The sequence below is a fragment of the Protopterus annectens genome, chromosome 6.part0 (genome assembly GCF_019279795.1).
Source record: "Protopterus annectens isolate FY-2018-M chromosome 6.part0, PAN1.0, whole genome shotgun sequence".
Taxonomy (NCBI): Eukaryota; Metazoa; Chordata; order Ceratodontiformes; family Protopteridae; genus Protopterus; species Protopterus annectens.
The window spans coordinates 1,061,768,956-1,061,785,329 of record NC_056737.1 but is presented as its reverse complement, the minus strand read 5'-3'; the positions used below and the strand labels follow the sequence as shown (position 1 = coordinate 1,061,785,329).

Sequence of the window (16,374 nt, the reverse complement as noted above, 5' to 3'; positions counted from 1 at the left end):
CTGCCCTAAAATCTGCAGCCTCAGGGCATGTGACAGTACATTAAGCTGTATTGGACAATGGAACACAGTGTCAGGAGTCTCCAAAGTTTGTAATGCAATTGAAATTTGCTCATATTGCAAGTCCATACCTACTGTCAGATGGGTGGAAAGGATGGTTTAGAATATAAAGTGCTTTTCCTGCAGACAAAAGCACGTACTGCTGTGTGTGTTAAAATTAGACGGCCCTCCTAAGCATTTTATATTTTTTCATAGTGTACGCTTTATCACTATTAGTCATACAAGCAGTGTTCTACAGAAAGGGACAAGTGTCTGTGAATAATGTAGTATTCCTTTATGGCAGTAATTCACAGGGTGTGTCACTTGAACTTAGAGGTCAAAGCAGAGTTTTGTACTCCTGAAGGTTAAGTAACTCCTGTGTGTGTCTTACTTAGCTATCCTGACAACTATATATTTTACTAACCTTCTTACAGTGTAACATCCACCTTCACCACACATTACTTCTGGAATGAAATATGCTACAGCACTGATTACACTCCAAATGACAGAAAACGCAGTAAAACGCTACTCTGCTTCGAGGCTAGCCAGTCAGCAATGTGAACATCAATCAATGTGACCTACCCACCTAGAGCCCATGTTAATGTGACACCTCAACTCCATGTAAAAATGAGAAAGAGGTTTGTGGGTGGGTGCACTACTCTGTCATGAGACCTGATCATAAATGTTTTCAAAGTGCATAAATGTGTTATCCAACTTTAAGAGCTTGTTAAATCCTGTCCTGAGAATCCACAGCTCCTCTGTGCTGGTCCTGCGGTTTAGCCTGCTTGTTTTCACCTCCAGTAATCCATCCCAGGTGCTCCCTCCCTGCTTTAAACGCAAAAGGAATACCTCCGGCCATCACCTGAAGACACCCTGAATTGGCCAGCTTGCCTGGTACTTAGAAAAAATACTACTGAGAAGACCCCCCCCAACAAGATTGTGTAAATGTATGTTGCTTAACACTAATTAAATGTAGACTATGTACTATCTATAGAGTTACTCTGCCCTCCCGTGTGTGCATTCTAGCAGCCTACCACAGACCGTTTGCCCTCTCCCCCTCCTGTTATCACTACCCTAGAATATATTTAAACCTAAGACTGGTCCAACTATCCCTGCTGTTTGCTATCTCCTTCTACCATTAGGTGGCAGCATCTACCAATATAAATCCTAGATATTCTTTATAATCCCAACAAGTTTTATTTTTTCACAAACAGTTGGTTATGAGTTAATATCCTTAGACTGTAAATATCTTCTCCCCCCCCTGCTGAACCACCCTCTGTAAAGGCAGCCTTCTTTTTCAGGCTGGAAATATTTAGCTCATACCTTCCAACTACAGTCTTTAAACTGCTCTTTGCTGATACTTTTTCTGCCATACTCACCTCTAGTGTTCTTTCCTGCTCCGTTTGCCCTACGGGCTCACTCCGCTCCCCTACCCTGCCCCCATTTCCCACCTGCCCCCAGTACTCCTAGCTTTATTCCTATCTTACCCCACCCTCTCAGCCTAATTACCAAATACCAGCTCCCACCTCATTACTCCTCCCACCTATAGCCACCCTTCTTAAACTCTGTAATCTGTACTCCACCCAATAATTATAGTCCCCTCCTCTTTCCTAAAATCTCTAGAATACCTCCATCACTTTTTAAACCCTTTCTTCTTCATAGCCTTCTCTATTTTCCTAACCACTCATACCACTCTCTTTGCTCCAACATGCTCTCCTCAAGTTATCACACCCTCCAGTCCCCCAGCCTCCTCTTTCTGTTCCTACTTCCCTTATACTATGCTACCTCATATTCCACCAATGCTTGTCCAATACCACCTACAAATACAACTACCATACAAACCCACCTTCCCCCTCACTCTTACTCCCATTTCCACTCTATCTCCTCTTCTCTCATTCAGCCCAACCCTCTGCACCTATTCTACCCTAAACTCTTCTCCTCTAAAGTCAAGATACTGTCACCTGCTCCAATCTACAATCTACCAAAATTCATGCCTGGCAGACCAATATGGCTAAAGGATATCTCCTTCAACAACCTGGTCCAAACTGGTGATATCCATCCTAACCCTGGCCCTACATCCTTTAGTAACTACACTCATCCCTTACCCTCTTCCTCCTATCTCAACACCCTAAAGATTTTTACAATTAATGCACAAAGTCTAAACAACAAAGTACACCAATTGCAAGCTTGGTTAAGCCATAACCAACCAGATATCTTAGCCATCTCTGAAACCTGGCTCAAGCCCTTTATCTCTGACTCTGAGATTCTGCCCCCAGGATTTCATTGCCTCGGAAATGACCGACTAAGTAAAAAAGGTGGAGGCATTGCCCTAGTCTACTCCAACCTTCTTACCTTAATTCCCCTCCAAATTCCAATTCCAGAACACTGAACTAACTGCTATAATTCTAAAACTAAATAAACATAAAAATATCTGCATCATTGCCCTATATATCTCACCTGGTAACAATATCTCTACACTCAAAAATATTCTCCTATGGGCCTCTACTGAAATTAACTATGAAACTTATATCCTTGGTGATGTGAATATTGACTGGAATAAAATCAATTGCCCCTCTCCCTACCTATCCATTAACCTCTATAACTTCACTCAAATAATCCTCTCCATCACTCGACCTAACAAAATAAACCCTCCCGGATCCACTATAGATTGGATCCTAGTCTCAGATCCAAATAAAAGAACCAATTCTGGCACAATTCCTAATATCTTTAGCGACCACCTCCCAGCCTTTGTGCATCGCTCAATTAGTTCCTCCCCACACCAGTATCAGTACATTCAAACTCATAACCTCAGTAGCTTCAACCCAACTACTTTCTCAAATACTTTCAAACAAATGAACTGGCAAATTCTAAACATCCTTCCTCTTGACAAGGCTATAGAATATTTCAACTATGTCTTCCTTGATACTTTAAACTCACTAGCCCCACTAAGAAACAAAAGGATAAAAACTAAAACTGCTCCTTGGCTATCCAAAGAGACAAAACAGATTATGCACCACAGAGACAAACTATGGAAGCTTTACCAAAACAATAAACTGGACAATACCTTGCTCCAATATAAACAGCTCCGCAACCGTGCAAAACGACTAATCACTAAAGACAAAAAATCCTACTATATCAAACTTCAGTCCAATAACAATAACCCCCCCCCCCCCCCAAAAAAAAAAAAAAATTCTGGAACTCAGTAAACTCACCCCTCAATCCAGGCTCCAAGAATAATCCCTGTCCTGACCCAAGTAAATCTGATCTCGAACTAGGCTCTGAATTTAACTCATTTTTCATAGACACTATTACTACCCTCACCAAGACATTTCCCAATAATAACCCAACTGCTCTACACTCTCCCCCTTCTAACTCACCTCATCTGTTTGAACTCAAACCCATCTCCACTAACTTTATTAAAAAACTTTTGTCCAAACTTAAAGTTAAACCTTGCTCTAACGCTCCGGACAATATTCCCTCTTCCTTCCTAAAATGTGCTGCTGATGGCATTGCACTCCCAATCAGCATCATTATCAACTGATCCATAAAAGAATCATATGTCCCCAAACTCTGGCGCTCAGCTTATATTCTTCCTCTTCATAAAGGAGGCAAAAATACCAGCATCTCAAACTTTCACCCCTTTGCTTTGCTCTCACCAATCTCCAAAATCCTAGAAAAATGCATACACCTCCAACTTATGCCTTTCCTGACCCAAAACAATCTTCTCACTCCTACCCAGCATGGCTTCCGTCCAGGCCATAGCACAATAACTGCTCTACTCTCTTTCCTAGAAACTGTCAATCAAGCCTGAGATTCAGGCCACTTAAGTTTCTACTGTTTTACTCGATTTGTCTAAAGCCTTTGATACTGTTTCCCACAAGCACCTTCTCTGTCATCTCTCAAACCTTAATCTCTCACATAATGCTTTATTCTGGCTCTCCAGCTATCTATCAGACAGATCACAGGCAGTCAAATGGAAGAACTCCATCTCTTCCTTCATACCTACCCCAACTAGCGTACCCCACAGGGATCCAGCCTTGGGCCAATGCTTTTTAACATCTTCAATAACTTTCACACTGCTATTCCTGATGCTAAAGTCATTCAATATGCAGACGATTCAACCTTAGTCTGCTCTGCCTCAAACCTCTCCGAATTGCTGACAACTGCCTTCTCAACAAATGAAAACTGGATGCGCCAAAACCACCCCTCTCTCAATGCAAATAAATCAAAGATTCTACTATTCCCTCCTACAAAGACCCTCTCCTACGATAAAAACAACTTCAAAGTCTAGAGTCAAACCAACTCATCTATAGAAGTAGTCCCCTCTGCCAAACTACTTGGCATTACTGTAGATGAACACCTCAATTTAGATATTCGTATTAAAAAAATATTAAGAAAACTCACCAAAAGCTAGGTATGCTGTATAGAAATAATCGCTTTCTCTCCAACTCTACCAGGCAAACTCTGGCCTTGACTTATCTTCTTCCTTCCTTATTATACGAAGCCCCTCTCCTAACCAACCTGTTCTCCTCTATCACCTCTGAACTAGAAAACTGCTTCAATAAAGTCTCTAAATTTGCCTCTAAATCTAAAAATACCACCCATCACGGTCTAAACCTACAATCCCTAAATTGGCTTGAATTCCCAAACTACCTAGACTATGTCCAACTCACTACTGCACATAGACTCATATTTCACCCAACAAAATGTCTTGCTGTAACATTCTTCCCCCTTATACACCCAAAAGAGCTCTCAGATCTGAAAATCAGAACTTAATTACTATCCATAAACCTAAACGTCCTGCTGGCCAACTTCTCTTATCTTTCTCGCTAGGCAAAAAATGGAATTCCCTTCCCTCCACACCAAGAACCATACCAAACTCAGAAAACTTCAAAAGCCAACTATTCAAACACCTGTCCACTAAATGGAAATGTACTTGCCTTCACCCAACCTAAATCCAAGGGGGTTCTCGCTCTGGTTCCCAAGCTCTACAACTCTCAGTTATCTTCCTATGAGCCTATCTAAGCTCTCAACAATTTCTATAGCTTCTCTCTAAGCTCTTACCTCCTACAGCTACCCTCACACAGCCCAACCTTGTAAATGGCATTCTACTGTTGATGTGTGTATGTAAAGCGTACTTATATTTTCTTAAAAGATTTGTATGTAAACTGTTTCCACACCTAACCCAGATCTGTTTTCCTCAAATTAAACTGTGTGATCCCTACCTTCAAGCTTAATGAATTTAACTATGCATGATATTGAATGCATTTATGAGCAACTATTCTACATAAAATCTTTAATATTAACTATCATTTGTATCTAAATTGTATAATGCATCTTGGAGCTTTTCTTCCGGGGCCTCCACTGAAAATGGGTCAATTCGGCCCAGTGGACTTCCCCGGTAATTAAATTGCAAATAAAATAAATAAGAGCTGTTGCAATCCCATATCTTACTGCAGCATACAAGGCAGCCACCACATAACTGCAGTGCAAGTGCTTTGACAGCTATAAAAGCTGTAATTCACTTCCTGATGTCACAAAAGTAGATTAGCTCTTGCTTGATTAGAGAAACACTTTGCTTTTGGACACTACCTGTGTGGCAGTGCTGTAAAACACTGTGTTCCTATACATTTTTCCCCAATGCTACACTGGATCATCATATACTACAAAGAGTTATGATGGAGTTTTTGCAATCAGAATTACTTTGTTCTCAAAATGGATGTCAAGATTTCTCTCTCCGACTTCACTGCACTCCACTTTTGAGGTGAAGTTCCTGACATCCCTGTCTCAAACCCATTACAGGTTTTACCAGCACAAGCCCAATCATTATCCTTTTGTGCAAACCTAGTTCTTTTGATGTACATGTAAACTTACTCTTCCTCCACACATTCCCTTCATAAATGCCATTTTCCCCAATAAGTGAATATACATATGTACATAATAAAAAGAAAAGCTGCAGTGGTGCAGCAAGAGGTTCTCCTGTTCGATTCTTGGCTGGAGTGCTTTGTGTGTGGAGTCTGCATGTCCTCCCCGGTGTCGAGTGGCATTCGAAAGACATGTGTGAATGGGCGTGCCCTCGTTGAAGGTTGGGCTGGCAACTCAGCACCATAAAAATCTACCGCCAATCATTAGTGGACCGGAGTACCGCTGTGGCGATCCCTAACTGGGAAAAGCCAAAAAGACGAACGTAATAAAAAGAAAACAAAGATAAGCTGGGAATTACTGGATGATTTACTCCTGGCCAGAACATTAACCAGGCAGATGTAACTGCCATCCTTTGCCCACCTCCAGCTCAGTAACTACACAAGTCTGGATTGTGTTATGATTATCTGGCCATTTTCCAGCACTTCATAAGTATGAGAAGTTAACTCTAGTGGCTGCAAGAAAAATAGGTACAAGTGCCAAAATCATAGGGTTAAGAGGGACTGTACCTCCAACACTACAAACATGACCCGACAACTACCAGAATTATGGTTACATGGAAATATTCACATTGGTGCATTACCTTAAGCTTGGGCATCTGTGAAAAAGGTGACATAGCAACACACTGGTTTTCCAGCTACCTCAGAAAACAAAAGTGTGTGCACTTCTAGATCCATCCATCCTCAACCCCTTTTCCCATTTTGCACATGGGGTCGGGCTGTCACTTCAACAGTGACAATCATTTAGAACAAAGGTTTACACCACCTTGTGGCTAGCCCTGTCGCGGTAGTTCATGTACCACTCATTCACATACACACTCGCACCTACAGCTAATGTAGTGTTCAGTCCACCTACTGCATGTCTTTGGAGTATGGGAGGAAACCAAGAACCTGGAGGAAACTTACACAACCACAGGAGCTAACAGCTGCAGCATGATGTAACATATGAATTTGTTGTATTTCAAGCGTGTTTCTAATCTTGTGGCTCACCGAGTACTGGGATGAAGTTGGTCTCGCTGGAGCAGATAAATATATAAATGGAGAACTGAACATGAAAATTAGCAAGTGTACAAGTCTTGATTTGGAGGAAATTTGATAGCTGCCATTAGTTCAAAAGGAAAAAACTCAAATATTTCAGCAGATAATAGTCAGCCTAAACTTCGAGTAACAAAAGCAGTCTGTTTCTGTCAATCTGGAATTAGTTGCTTTAGAATTATTTTGGAGGATAGTGACTGTCTTGAATTTTTTTACATCTGAACTATAGCATCTTACACATGGGGAAAATCCAGTATTTCAGAAGAATTCAGTCATCACAAATCTTGCATCATATCTACTCTCCTATGAGGAACTATTACAATTTCATTCAAAAGACCAGGGGAATGCAATGTCTAGGACATATCTGCACCAAGTTTACATCAGAACAAAAAATCTTACACATTTCTTATACATTTAACTTGTAGAACACCACACCTAAAAATGCTATTGTATGAAGCAACTAAAGTGATAAGGTCAAATAAGTGATGCTCTAGTAAAACCCTTAATTGTAGAATAACTTTTAAAATAGCACATCCTTATTAAATTCACATACTGAGTATTAACATTTGGGCAGTGCAGTGGTGCAACACTTAGCATTGCCACCTCACAGCAAGAGGTTCTCCAGTTTGATTCTCGGCTGGGGTGCCTTCTGTGAAGAGTCTGCATGCCCTCCCTCCATTCACATGGGTTTCCTCCCACATTTCAAATACATGTGTCTGGAGTATTTCTCCCTGGGCCTCCGCTAAAAATGGTCTCTATCCCAGTCGGAATTTCACAGTAAACAAATGTTAAATAAAATTTGTACACATTTGTGTCTTTTCAGCTTTTCCCAGTTAGGGGTCGCCACAGTGGAACTCCGGTCCGCTAATGATTGGCAGTTGATTTTTACGTGCCGAGTTGCCAGCCCTGACGCACAACCTTCAACGAAAGTACGCCCATTCATGCATGTCTCCACGCAGAAGACGCTCTAGCTGAGAATCGAACCGGACAGCGTCTTACAGTGAGGTGACAACGCTACCGCAGCACCACCACCGCACATTAATAAAAAAAATAAACCATTACATTTTTTTCATGCATTATAGGTTTTCTTTAACGATTTTTATTCACTACTATTGCTCAAGTTCTACCTTCCCCGAATTTTCACTTGTAGCATTACTCTTGTGTACTGTTCTCAACAATTCTATGTATTTCAATGTCGTCTGCTCCTTCCATTCTTTAAAGATCCCACCTCCAAATCTTTTATCTCCTTTATAAAAATCAGTACTTCAGTTATGGTTGGTTTAGATTTTGATTTCTATTTTCTGCTAACTGCTTTTTTAGTATCAAATAGCATTAAACATAGTAAGGCTTTACTATGTCTAGGCAATTCAAGTTCTACAGCCCAGCTCACAACAATAGTTTCCTTTGTTAGAATGATTTCCTTCCATGACATGTTGGCAAAGTACTCTGTAGGGAATTTTTAAAAATTTGACAAACTCACTACATTCCCAAAAAACACGTTTCCAGTTACCTCTCTTGTTCCCATAACACCATTATGCGAACACTTCCATGCAAAAATCTTAAACCTTCTAGCCTTTGTTGCACACTTGACAGCCATACAAATGTTTCACTTGTTCCTTTGTAGGGTCTTTCCATTCTCACTTTATACTCTAACTTCTGGTAATTAAATTCTTATGGTTATTGCATATTATTTTATATGCCCTACTATTCATCCCCTTCTTAATACCAGCTCCTGTTCTAGACACAGCTAAAAGCTGCACCAGAGCTGGAGTTTCAGTTAAACACCCCATGCCCTCTTTGCCTATATTTTATCAATCCCTGCTAGGGAAGGTGTCTCCAAACACAGTCCAAACTTCTGCTACTCCTTACCTCAGTCTCTTAGATTTCCCTCTAGTTATTTGATCCGTCTCTTATATTTCCCTCTAGTTATTTGATCCGAACTCCCTACCTCCTTTGCTAATTCTTTAACAAACTCTTGCCCCTTCTTGTCTATTTTCTATGTCCCTACTTGCAATCATCCCTACTGGTAAATCTTTCTCCATTGCTGTTTTGGCTTAGTTCTTAAAATACTTTCTGCAATTTTATGACTAGAACATTCTGTATGATTGCTGCTATTCTATTCAAGGACCTGCATCCAAAATTCTACCACCTCCTTATTTCTCGAACTTCAACCCTATTTCTTCATCATAACCATCTCTTTTGATTATAATCTTCTGCCTTAACTGGATCTAAAATATCCTCCGTGACCAGGAAAGCCCAAACCAACTTGTTCTATGCAAAGAATCAACTTATCCCACTTTACACTCGCCCTTTTCTCTTCCCAAATTAATCCCGTCAAGTCCATCATCCACTTCCTGTTCTGGTCAATAAAATATGAAGTATTTGATTACTAACAATCAAAAAAGGTTAAAAAAATAATGGGAATAGAGATTTGAAAGGCAATTTACAAAATAATGGAAGGACATATTAAGTAAGTGGCCAAGTCCAGAAGGTTCAGGACATTTGCATGAATTGTGTCTGCATATGTATCACAGATATTTTTATATCTCAAGCAGACTGAGAATTTTTTCTCAGGTAGACGGCAAATGCTGGAGGTGTGACAGGGAGCGGTGGTAACTGAGAACTTGTCTTTTGGGAACATAACATGTTGCCAGAGTGTAAAATTTCCCTACAGAGTACTTTGTCAAATGTTGATGCTGCAAATTATTTCAACTAAGAAAATTATTTTGAGCTGTGATATAGGATCTGAATTACCTAAACACTAAGGTGTAAAGCTATTGGCTATCAAAAAAAGCAATTACTAGAACATGCAAACCAAAAGTCTAAACCAATGGTAACTGGATATTGCAAAGGAGATAAAGAACTGGGAGGTGGGATCTTAGGGAAGGAGTCAATTACATAACAATAAATGGAATTTGTGGGAGCAATACATATAAAATGTGGACTGAAATTTAAGGGACTATAGGAATTAAGGATTTTATGTAATGCTAAAGTGAATAAAATTTGTTATAAAGAAAAAGCAAAGACTGCATGAAAAAATAATGCAAATGTTATGGCTTTTTTTCCTTTCTATTACTGCATGTGTATTCGTGTCAGTTAAAAAATAACATTTAAAAATGATTTAGAGAATGGAAAAACAGTGCATCAGCACCCTGACTGGAGAATGAACGTTCTTGAGCAGGGTATTATCAAGCTGACAGAGCTCAGACTGCAAAAAAGAATGGCTATTATTTTACAGTTGCTGAGCAGCGCTTCTGCTGTTTCAGTGTAAAACATAAAAAAAAAAAACTGAAAAACAAGCGTGTGCTTATGTCTGTGTTTGAATATATCTGTGTTTGAATGTATGCGTGCATGTGAGTGAAACAGATCGACTGAGTGATTATTTTACACTTGCTAAGCAATGCTTTTGCTGTTTAGTGAGTGTAAAAACTAAGTATAACAGAAAAAAGTGTGGGTGTATGTTTACATTTGTTTGTGTGTGTGTGTGTTTATGTTTGTTTCTGTTGTGTGTGAATGCGTGCATGAAAGCGAGGTGTGTCTGAGTGAGATTGAAGTGTCAGAGCGATCGAGCAACAACAGCATTGAGGAGGTTTACTTGCATCTCACCTCTCAGATCAAGTCAACTGAATAAAACCTACACTAAAAGGGGAACAAAGGCTCAACACAGGAACATATTCCTCTTAAAAAAAAAATCACAATGTTCCTTCAATAATAGGACTTGTGTTAACATTTTTCTGAAGTGCATGTGTGTGTGTGAGAGGGAGAGACAATGAGATGATGGCCCACTGGCGGCAGCAGATAAGAAGTTTGCCTACCTCTCGACCTTTTAGCTCAAGAAATCTGGATAATGCCTGAAATAAAGGAGGCACAAAGGCTCAGAAACAGGAATAGATTTTAAATGTTATAATTAACAAAAATTACAAAGTTAAACAGGATTTATGTTAACATGCGTTTTCTGAAGGAAAAAGTCTGAAAGTCAAACGTCTGTCATTATTTAGCAACTTCAATCCCCATTGACTGGCACAAGACCACAAATTTTAGCAGTAAGGGACCAAAAAATAAAACATCTAGATATTTTTTTAAAAGTGATAAGTTTTGGATGTAAAATGCTTCCTTCAACATCATTTACATATACTACAGCAATTTTGAAACATTAGGCAGAACTATTTTACATCTAATATATAAACAGTAATAAAAGATGTATAAATTTTACATACAGACCATTCTCTAAGTGCAATAATGCCCATCCAGGGCGTGTGTTCACATGTAATTAACACCCGCCCAGGGGCATTTGGCATTGCTGCTTGAATGGATACTGCACAGAAGTCAAACAACCATATTTGTATAGGTCTACAACACTTGAAGAAAGCAATAAACGACAGCACTCTGCTTCTCATGGATGAAGAACGGGCGTATGCCATGCCAGGAACAATTTCTTTCTTTTACATATTGATTATTTTAAGTTCCAGATTACATACTTTTTATTTGACCAGTGGGGAACGCATAGGGCTCTAAGATTTCCATATTACATTTTGTACATCTTCGGCATCAGGGAGAATAGAGTGTTACTAAAACCGTTAACCATTTCTGTCATGTAACTTGTGTAATATGATGGGAGTATTGGACAAACTGTTCCCCTTATAATTATTTCTGCATCTATCTAAAAGAAAAAAAGTGACAGCATATTTCTACTTACTATAGCTTTAAAAATGCACTATCCATATTAGTTCAACCATTGTAAATGCATCAGGTTTCTGGTCTTGATAAAAAAAAAAAAAAAAGACCTGAAGTTTATCACTTTTTAAACCGGGGAGCGATTCCTGTCTTCTGCAAGCGCCCCCAGCCTTCAAGATCTTCTGGCACCCACGACGGTGTTGCAAATTAAGTTACGAGGGTCACTTCCAATCGCTGGTAGCCAACTCAAAATTTTTGAATTTATGGGACAACAAGTTTCCAGTTCTCAGAAACACCTGTGAATAATCATCTAACTTTGTAGAATTCAAACTTCTGATTAACACAACACTGCACATTCCAACAGCCAACAGAATAAGACAGTTCTTTAGGCAACACCTACATCTGCTGATCTTAATGATGTTTACATAGGTGAGTTCTGACCAAGTACATAGTCCTTAGGAGAAAGAAAAACGCCTGAGTTTTTAACAGAGAAAAAAAGTAAATGCTAACTTGGGAATGGGATTTGAGTAGTACCTGGGTTGGTGCGCACTTTATTCGCAGGCACTACTTAACAGGTTTTGGTGAGCAGCAGTAATCCAAGAATTCATACACGAGAAAGAAAACACGTTACCTCTACCGTTTTTAAAGTGATGTTACATTTTTCAGTCTCTCTCTCTACCCTACGCCGTTAACTATACGGATGAGACCACAAGGGTAGTTGGCTGTAGAGATCCATTAATGACCACCTCCACTGTATAATAAACGAAGGGATAGTCTAACACAAAACATGCCCCGTTTCATTAATCAATCTCCTACTTGCACTTTCGGTTTGTCAAATGTACTTCCGGAGCAAGCAAGCAACTGTATTGTGCTATTACGGACAGAAAAATATCGGAGAGCTGTGAGGGAGCTCAGCTTGTGATACTACAGGTGAATGGCTCGAAACTCGAATGCAATGGAAAGGGATACATTGTATATACATTGTAGCCATGCACAATGGGATCTTTGACAGCCCGCGCACCCTGTGCATCTATCACTGCTCTAAAGCTGCAGACGATGCAGTATGTGACCTCATGTATAAATTAGACCATCCATACATCCATCCGCAATCTCTTTTCCTATTTTTACACATGGGGTGGGGTGGGGTCGGGGTGTCACTTCAATAATGACAATCATCCAAAGCCAAGGTTTACACCGCCAGCTGGTTAGCCCTGACGCGGTAGTTCATCTGTACCACACACTCGCACCTCGAGCCAGTCTGGAGTGTCCAGTCCGCATGATGCACGTCTTTGGAATAAGAGGGGGAAAAGGGACTACCCTGCGGAAACCCCACGCGAACACAGGGAATAGAAGCAGACTCCGCACAGAAGGCACCCCAGGCAAGAATAAAACCGGAGAACCTTATGCCGTGAAGTGACAACACGAACCGCTGCACCACAAATTATGCAGAACGTAAAAGTACATTAAATATATAGCAGCACACCAACTTTACCTCATGTGCTACATTGGTGCGAGCTAGTATCCATAGCAAAATGTTATGTTTCTGCATAAGCAATATATTAACTGTGGAAAACTCAATATGATAGCAAAACGCATTGGCACCATTTTCCTTTTGTTAACTTAGAAGGTACGGAAATTGTTAGGCGAAGCACACCTCTCAACCATAGCTCTTAAATAATCAGGGACATATTTCAACAAGAAATAGGGACAGACCCAGAAAAAAGCAGGGGCATTTTTAATACTATTAACGTGAGACACTGGCAGAATAAAAGAATGTTAGTTACTATACATTTTGTGAAATAAAAATTCTAACCCTTACATGCTGCCATTATTTGAGTACAATGCACTGCCTTTTCTCACCAGAGATTAAGAGGGACAGAGCTAAATATTGGAGTAAAAATCAAGGACAGTTGACAGGCATGCAGTCTCAACTGTTACTGATTTTGTCTCACTTTTGTACTGTCCCTATTTTTTGGGGTGGGGGGGGGGGTTAAAAGTCCAATAATAAGAAGTTACACATTTTTTGTATCGGCATGCATTTTCTGAACAAAATCTATTGTTCTGTTTACTTTAAGTGAATTAGTGCAATACTTAAACATTTCCATGACTTGGGGCCTTTGTCGCACCCCTTCCATTATTTTTTGGCTTTGTCCATCATTCTTGAACAAAAGTTGAGAACCACACCCTGGGAGAATTCTACATAAGGAGCAATATATCTGTAGGTTCCAAACAGAAGCAGCACCTGACCAAAATGTATAAACATGTTTTTACTAGCAACAATCAGTAGGTAGTCTTCTGAAAGAATGCAGTCATTACTTGTGAGCTGTGCGTTTTCCAATGAGGTGTCTGTCATAGCTCTGAAATGATAAAAGGAACATATCCGGAAAGAAGCTGGGTCAGGGACACAAGGGTGGCCCATCAGCCAACACTGGAAACTACACATCTATTTGTCTGACTATTCTAATATGCAAAGCCATTGAATGAATTATCATGGAAAAGACGGACAACCTTTAGACACTGAACCCAACCCAGTTTGGCTTTTTCAAGAGAAGGTCATGCCTACTACACCTGGTGGACTTCTTTCAGTTCACCAAGGCAAAGGATGAAGAGGGAAAACGGTGCATTTTGCCGACCTGGCTAAAGCGTTCAGAAAGTACAGTTTTGTACCTACCATAAATGTAGATGTCCGATAGATATTCAACTGCAGTCATAACATATGGGTTGTCCTGCCTCAGGCAGCCCTCGGTCGGCCGAATTCCAAAGTCTGGGTCCGGCGTCGGCTGGTGTCGCCTCCTCTCCGACGTCACAACGGCTGGAGTATAAAGGCATCGGCCGACGCCATCTTCTTCAGTGTTTCTTGCCCCAGATGTCAGGTGCCTACTTAGGAAGGCTAAATTTGGTAAATGGATAAAAAATAATCCCAAGCATGCACAACAGTAATAAACAGATACACCATAGGAGATACCCCCAGCTGAAGGGAATAGGGGTAGGGACCCAAAAAGAAGGATACAGAGGGGTAGGAGGGTGGGAAAATTCGACTGCAGTTGCATATCTATCGGACATCTACATTTATGGTAGGTACAAAACTGTACTATGTCCTTCAAGAATGCAACTGCAGTCATAACATATGGGTTGAATACCATAGCCAAGCTGGGGGTGGATGGAACTATGATAAGGATGGTGTAGCTATAATCCCCTGCAGGACTGCCGAAGCAAAGCCTGCTCGGGATCTGGAGTATAATGGCAGGTGGTAGTGCTTGGTAAATGTATGCACGGAGCTCCATGTAGCAGCCTCTAAAATGTCCTTTGTTGCCACTCCTCTTAGGAAAGCTGTGGAAGTGGCTATAGCTCTGGTGGAGTGTGGCCTAATATTGGCTGGCACACTTTTTCCATGAAAAGAATAGCAAAATCTGATGCAATGTCCAATCCATTTTGAAATGGTTTGTTTGGAGATTGCCTTTCCTTGTACTCCAGCAGCATAAGCTACAAGCAGCTGGTCAGACTTTCTGGTGGCCTTAGTTCTGTCCAACTAGTAGCGTAGTTGTCTGTGAATGTCCAAAGTATGCAGTAGTTTTCCCCCCTATTTTGAGGATTGGAGAAGAATGTAGGAAGACGAATAGCTTGATTTAGAGACACCCTGGAAATAACTTTTGGCATAAATGTAGGATTGGTTCTTAGGGAGACTATGTCTTGATGAAAAATGAGGAAGGGGGGCACTGCCATGAGTGCCTGTATCTCCGAAACTCTTCTTGCAGAAGTGACTGCCAATAAGAAGGCCGTCTTCCATGAAAGAAATTGCATTTCTGAGGTTGCTGCTGGCTCAAATGGAGGAAGAGTTAGTTTTTCCAACACGTAGTTGAGGTCCCATGCAGGTACTGGCTGTTTTCTGGGAGGTTTGATATTCTTTATCCCTCTTAGAAACTGTCTTAGCAGAGGATGCGAAAACACTGGAGGGTCACAGTTGTATTTTGCTGAGATTGCTGAGGCATGAATCTTTATTGAGGAGTATGAGAGTCCAGTATGAAATAGTTCTGCCAAGTATTCTAATTTTTATTTTATTTTTATTTTACATTTGTTAACCGGGCTAGTCCAACTGGATACAGTGGAGGCCCGAGGAGAAAAGCTCCGCTAATTACTACTTAACAAGTTAAAAAAAAATATACAGAATTATGCAATAAAAAGAAAACATTTGCTTTAAATTTCTTCCAGAATGTATATACACAAGAATACAATATGAGACTTAGCAGGAGAATAAGTTTAGATATTTTACTTAGTTACAGTATTACTGCATTATACTGAGAAGCAGAATTAGATTTCAGTAGTTCGAAATGAACCCGAAGGAGAAGGAATATTAGAGAGGTAACTCATATAAAGTGATGGTAGTATTACATACATGTAGAAAGAAGGTAAAAGGAGAGGGAGAGGGATGAGTAGAGGAAATTTGTGGGAGTTAGAGTTTTAGTCGGGGTTAAAGCATGGACATAACCAGTGATTTTTAAGGTAAATTCTAAGTTTTTGTTTGAACAAAGCAGGGGTTGGGATTGAAGTAAGTTCAATAGGAAGTTGATTCCAGCGTTTACCAATGGCGTTAGAGAAAAGGGAGTCACCAGCAAGGTTGTTGGATTTAGTTAAAGTTACTAGGAGTTTGCTAGAGGAGCGAAGTGAATTCAGGTTAGAGTAAGGGGTAAGAAGTTTGGAAAGTGCAGGT

At 40.2% G+C, this 16,374-nt stretch overlaps 1 protein-coding gene across 3 annotated transcripts in view; it reads right to left on the bottom strand.

Annotated features, from left to right (window-relative positions):
* Positions 1–12,487, bottom strand: part of LOC122804679 (exportin-1-like) — an 873,344-nt gene extending 860,857 nt beyond the window's left edge. For 2 of the 3 annotated variants that reach the window (XM_044074681.1, XM_044074683.1), the window contains exon 1: positions 12,201–12,487. The gene's annotated coding sequence lies outside the window, so the exon portion shown is untranslated. The remainder of the gene's footprint in view (positions 1–12,200) is intronic. The other variant, XM_044074682.1, reaches the window with a different exon arrangement.
* Between the last annotated feature and the right edge of the window lie 3,887 nt (positions 12,488–16,374).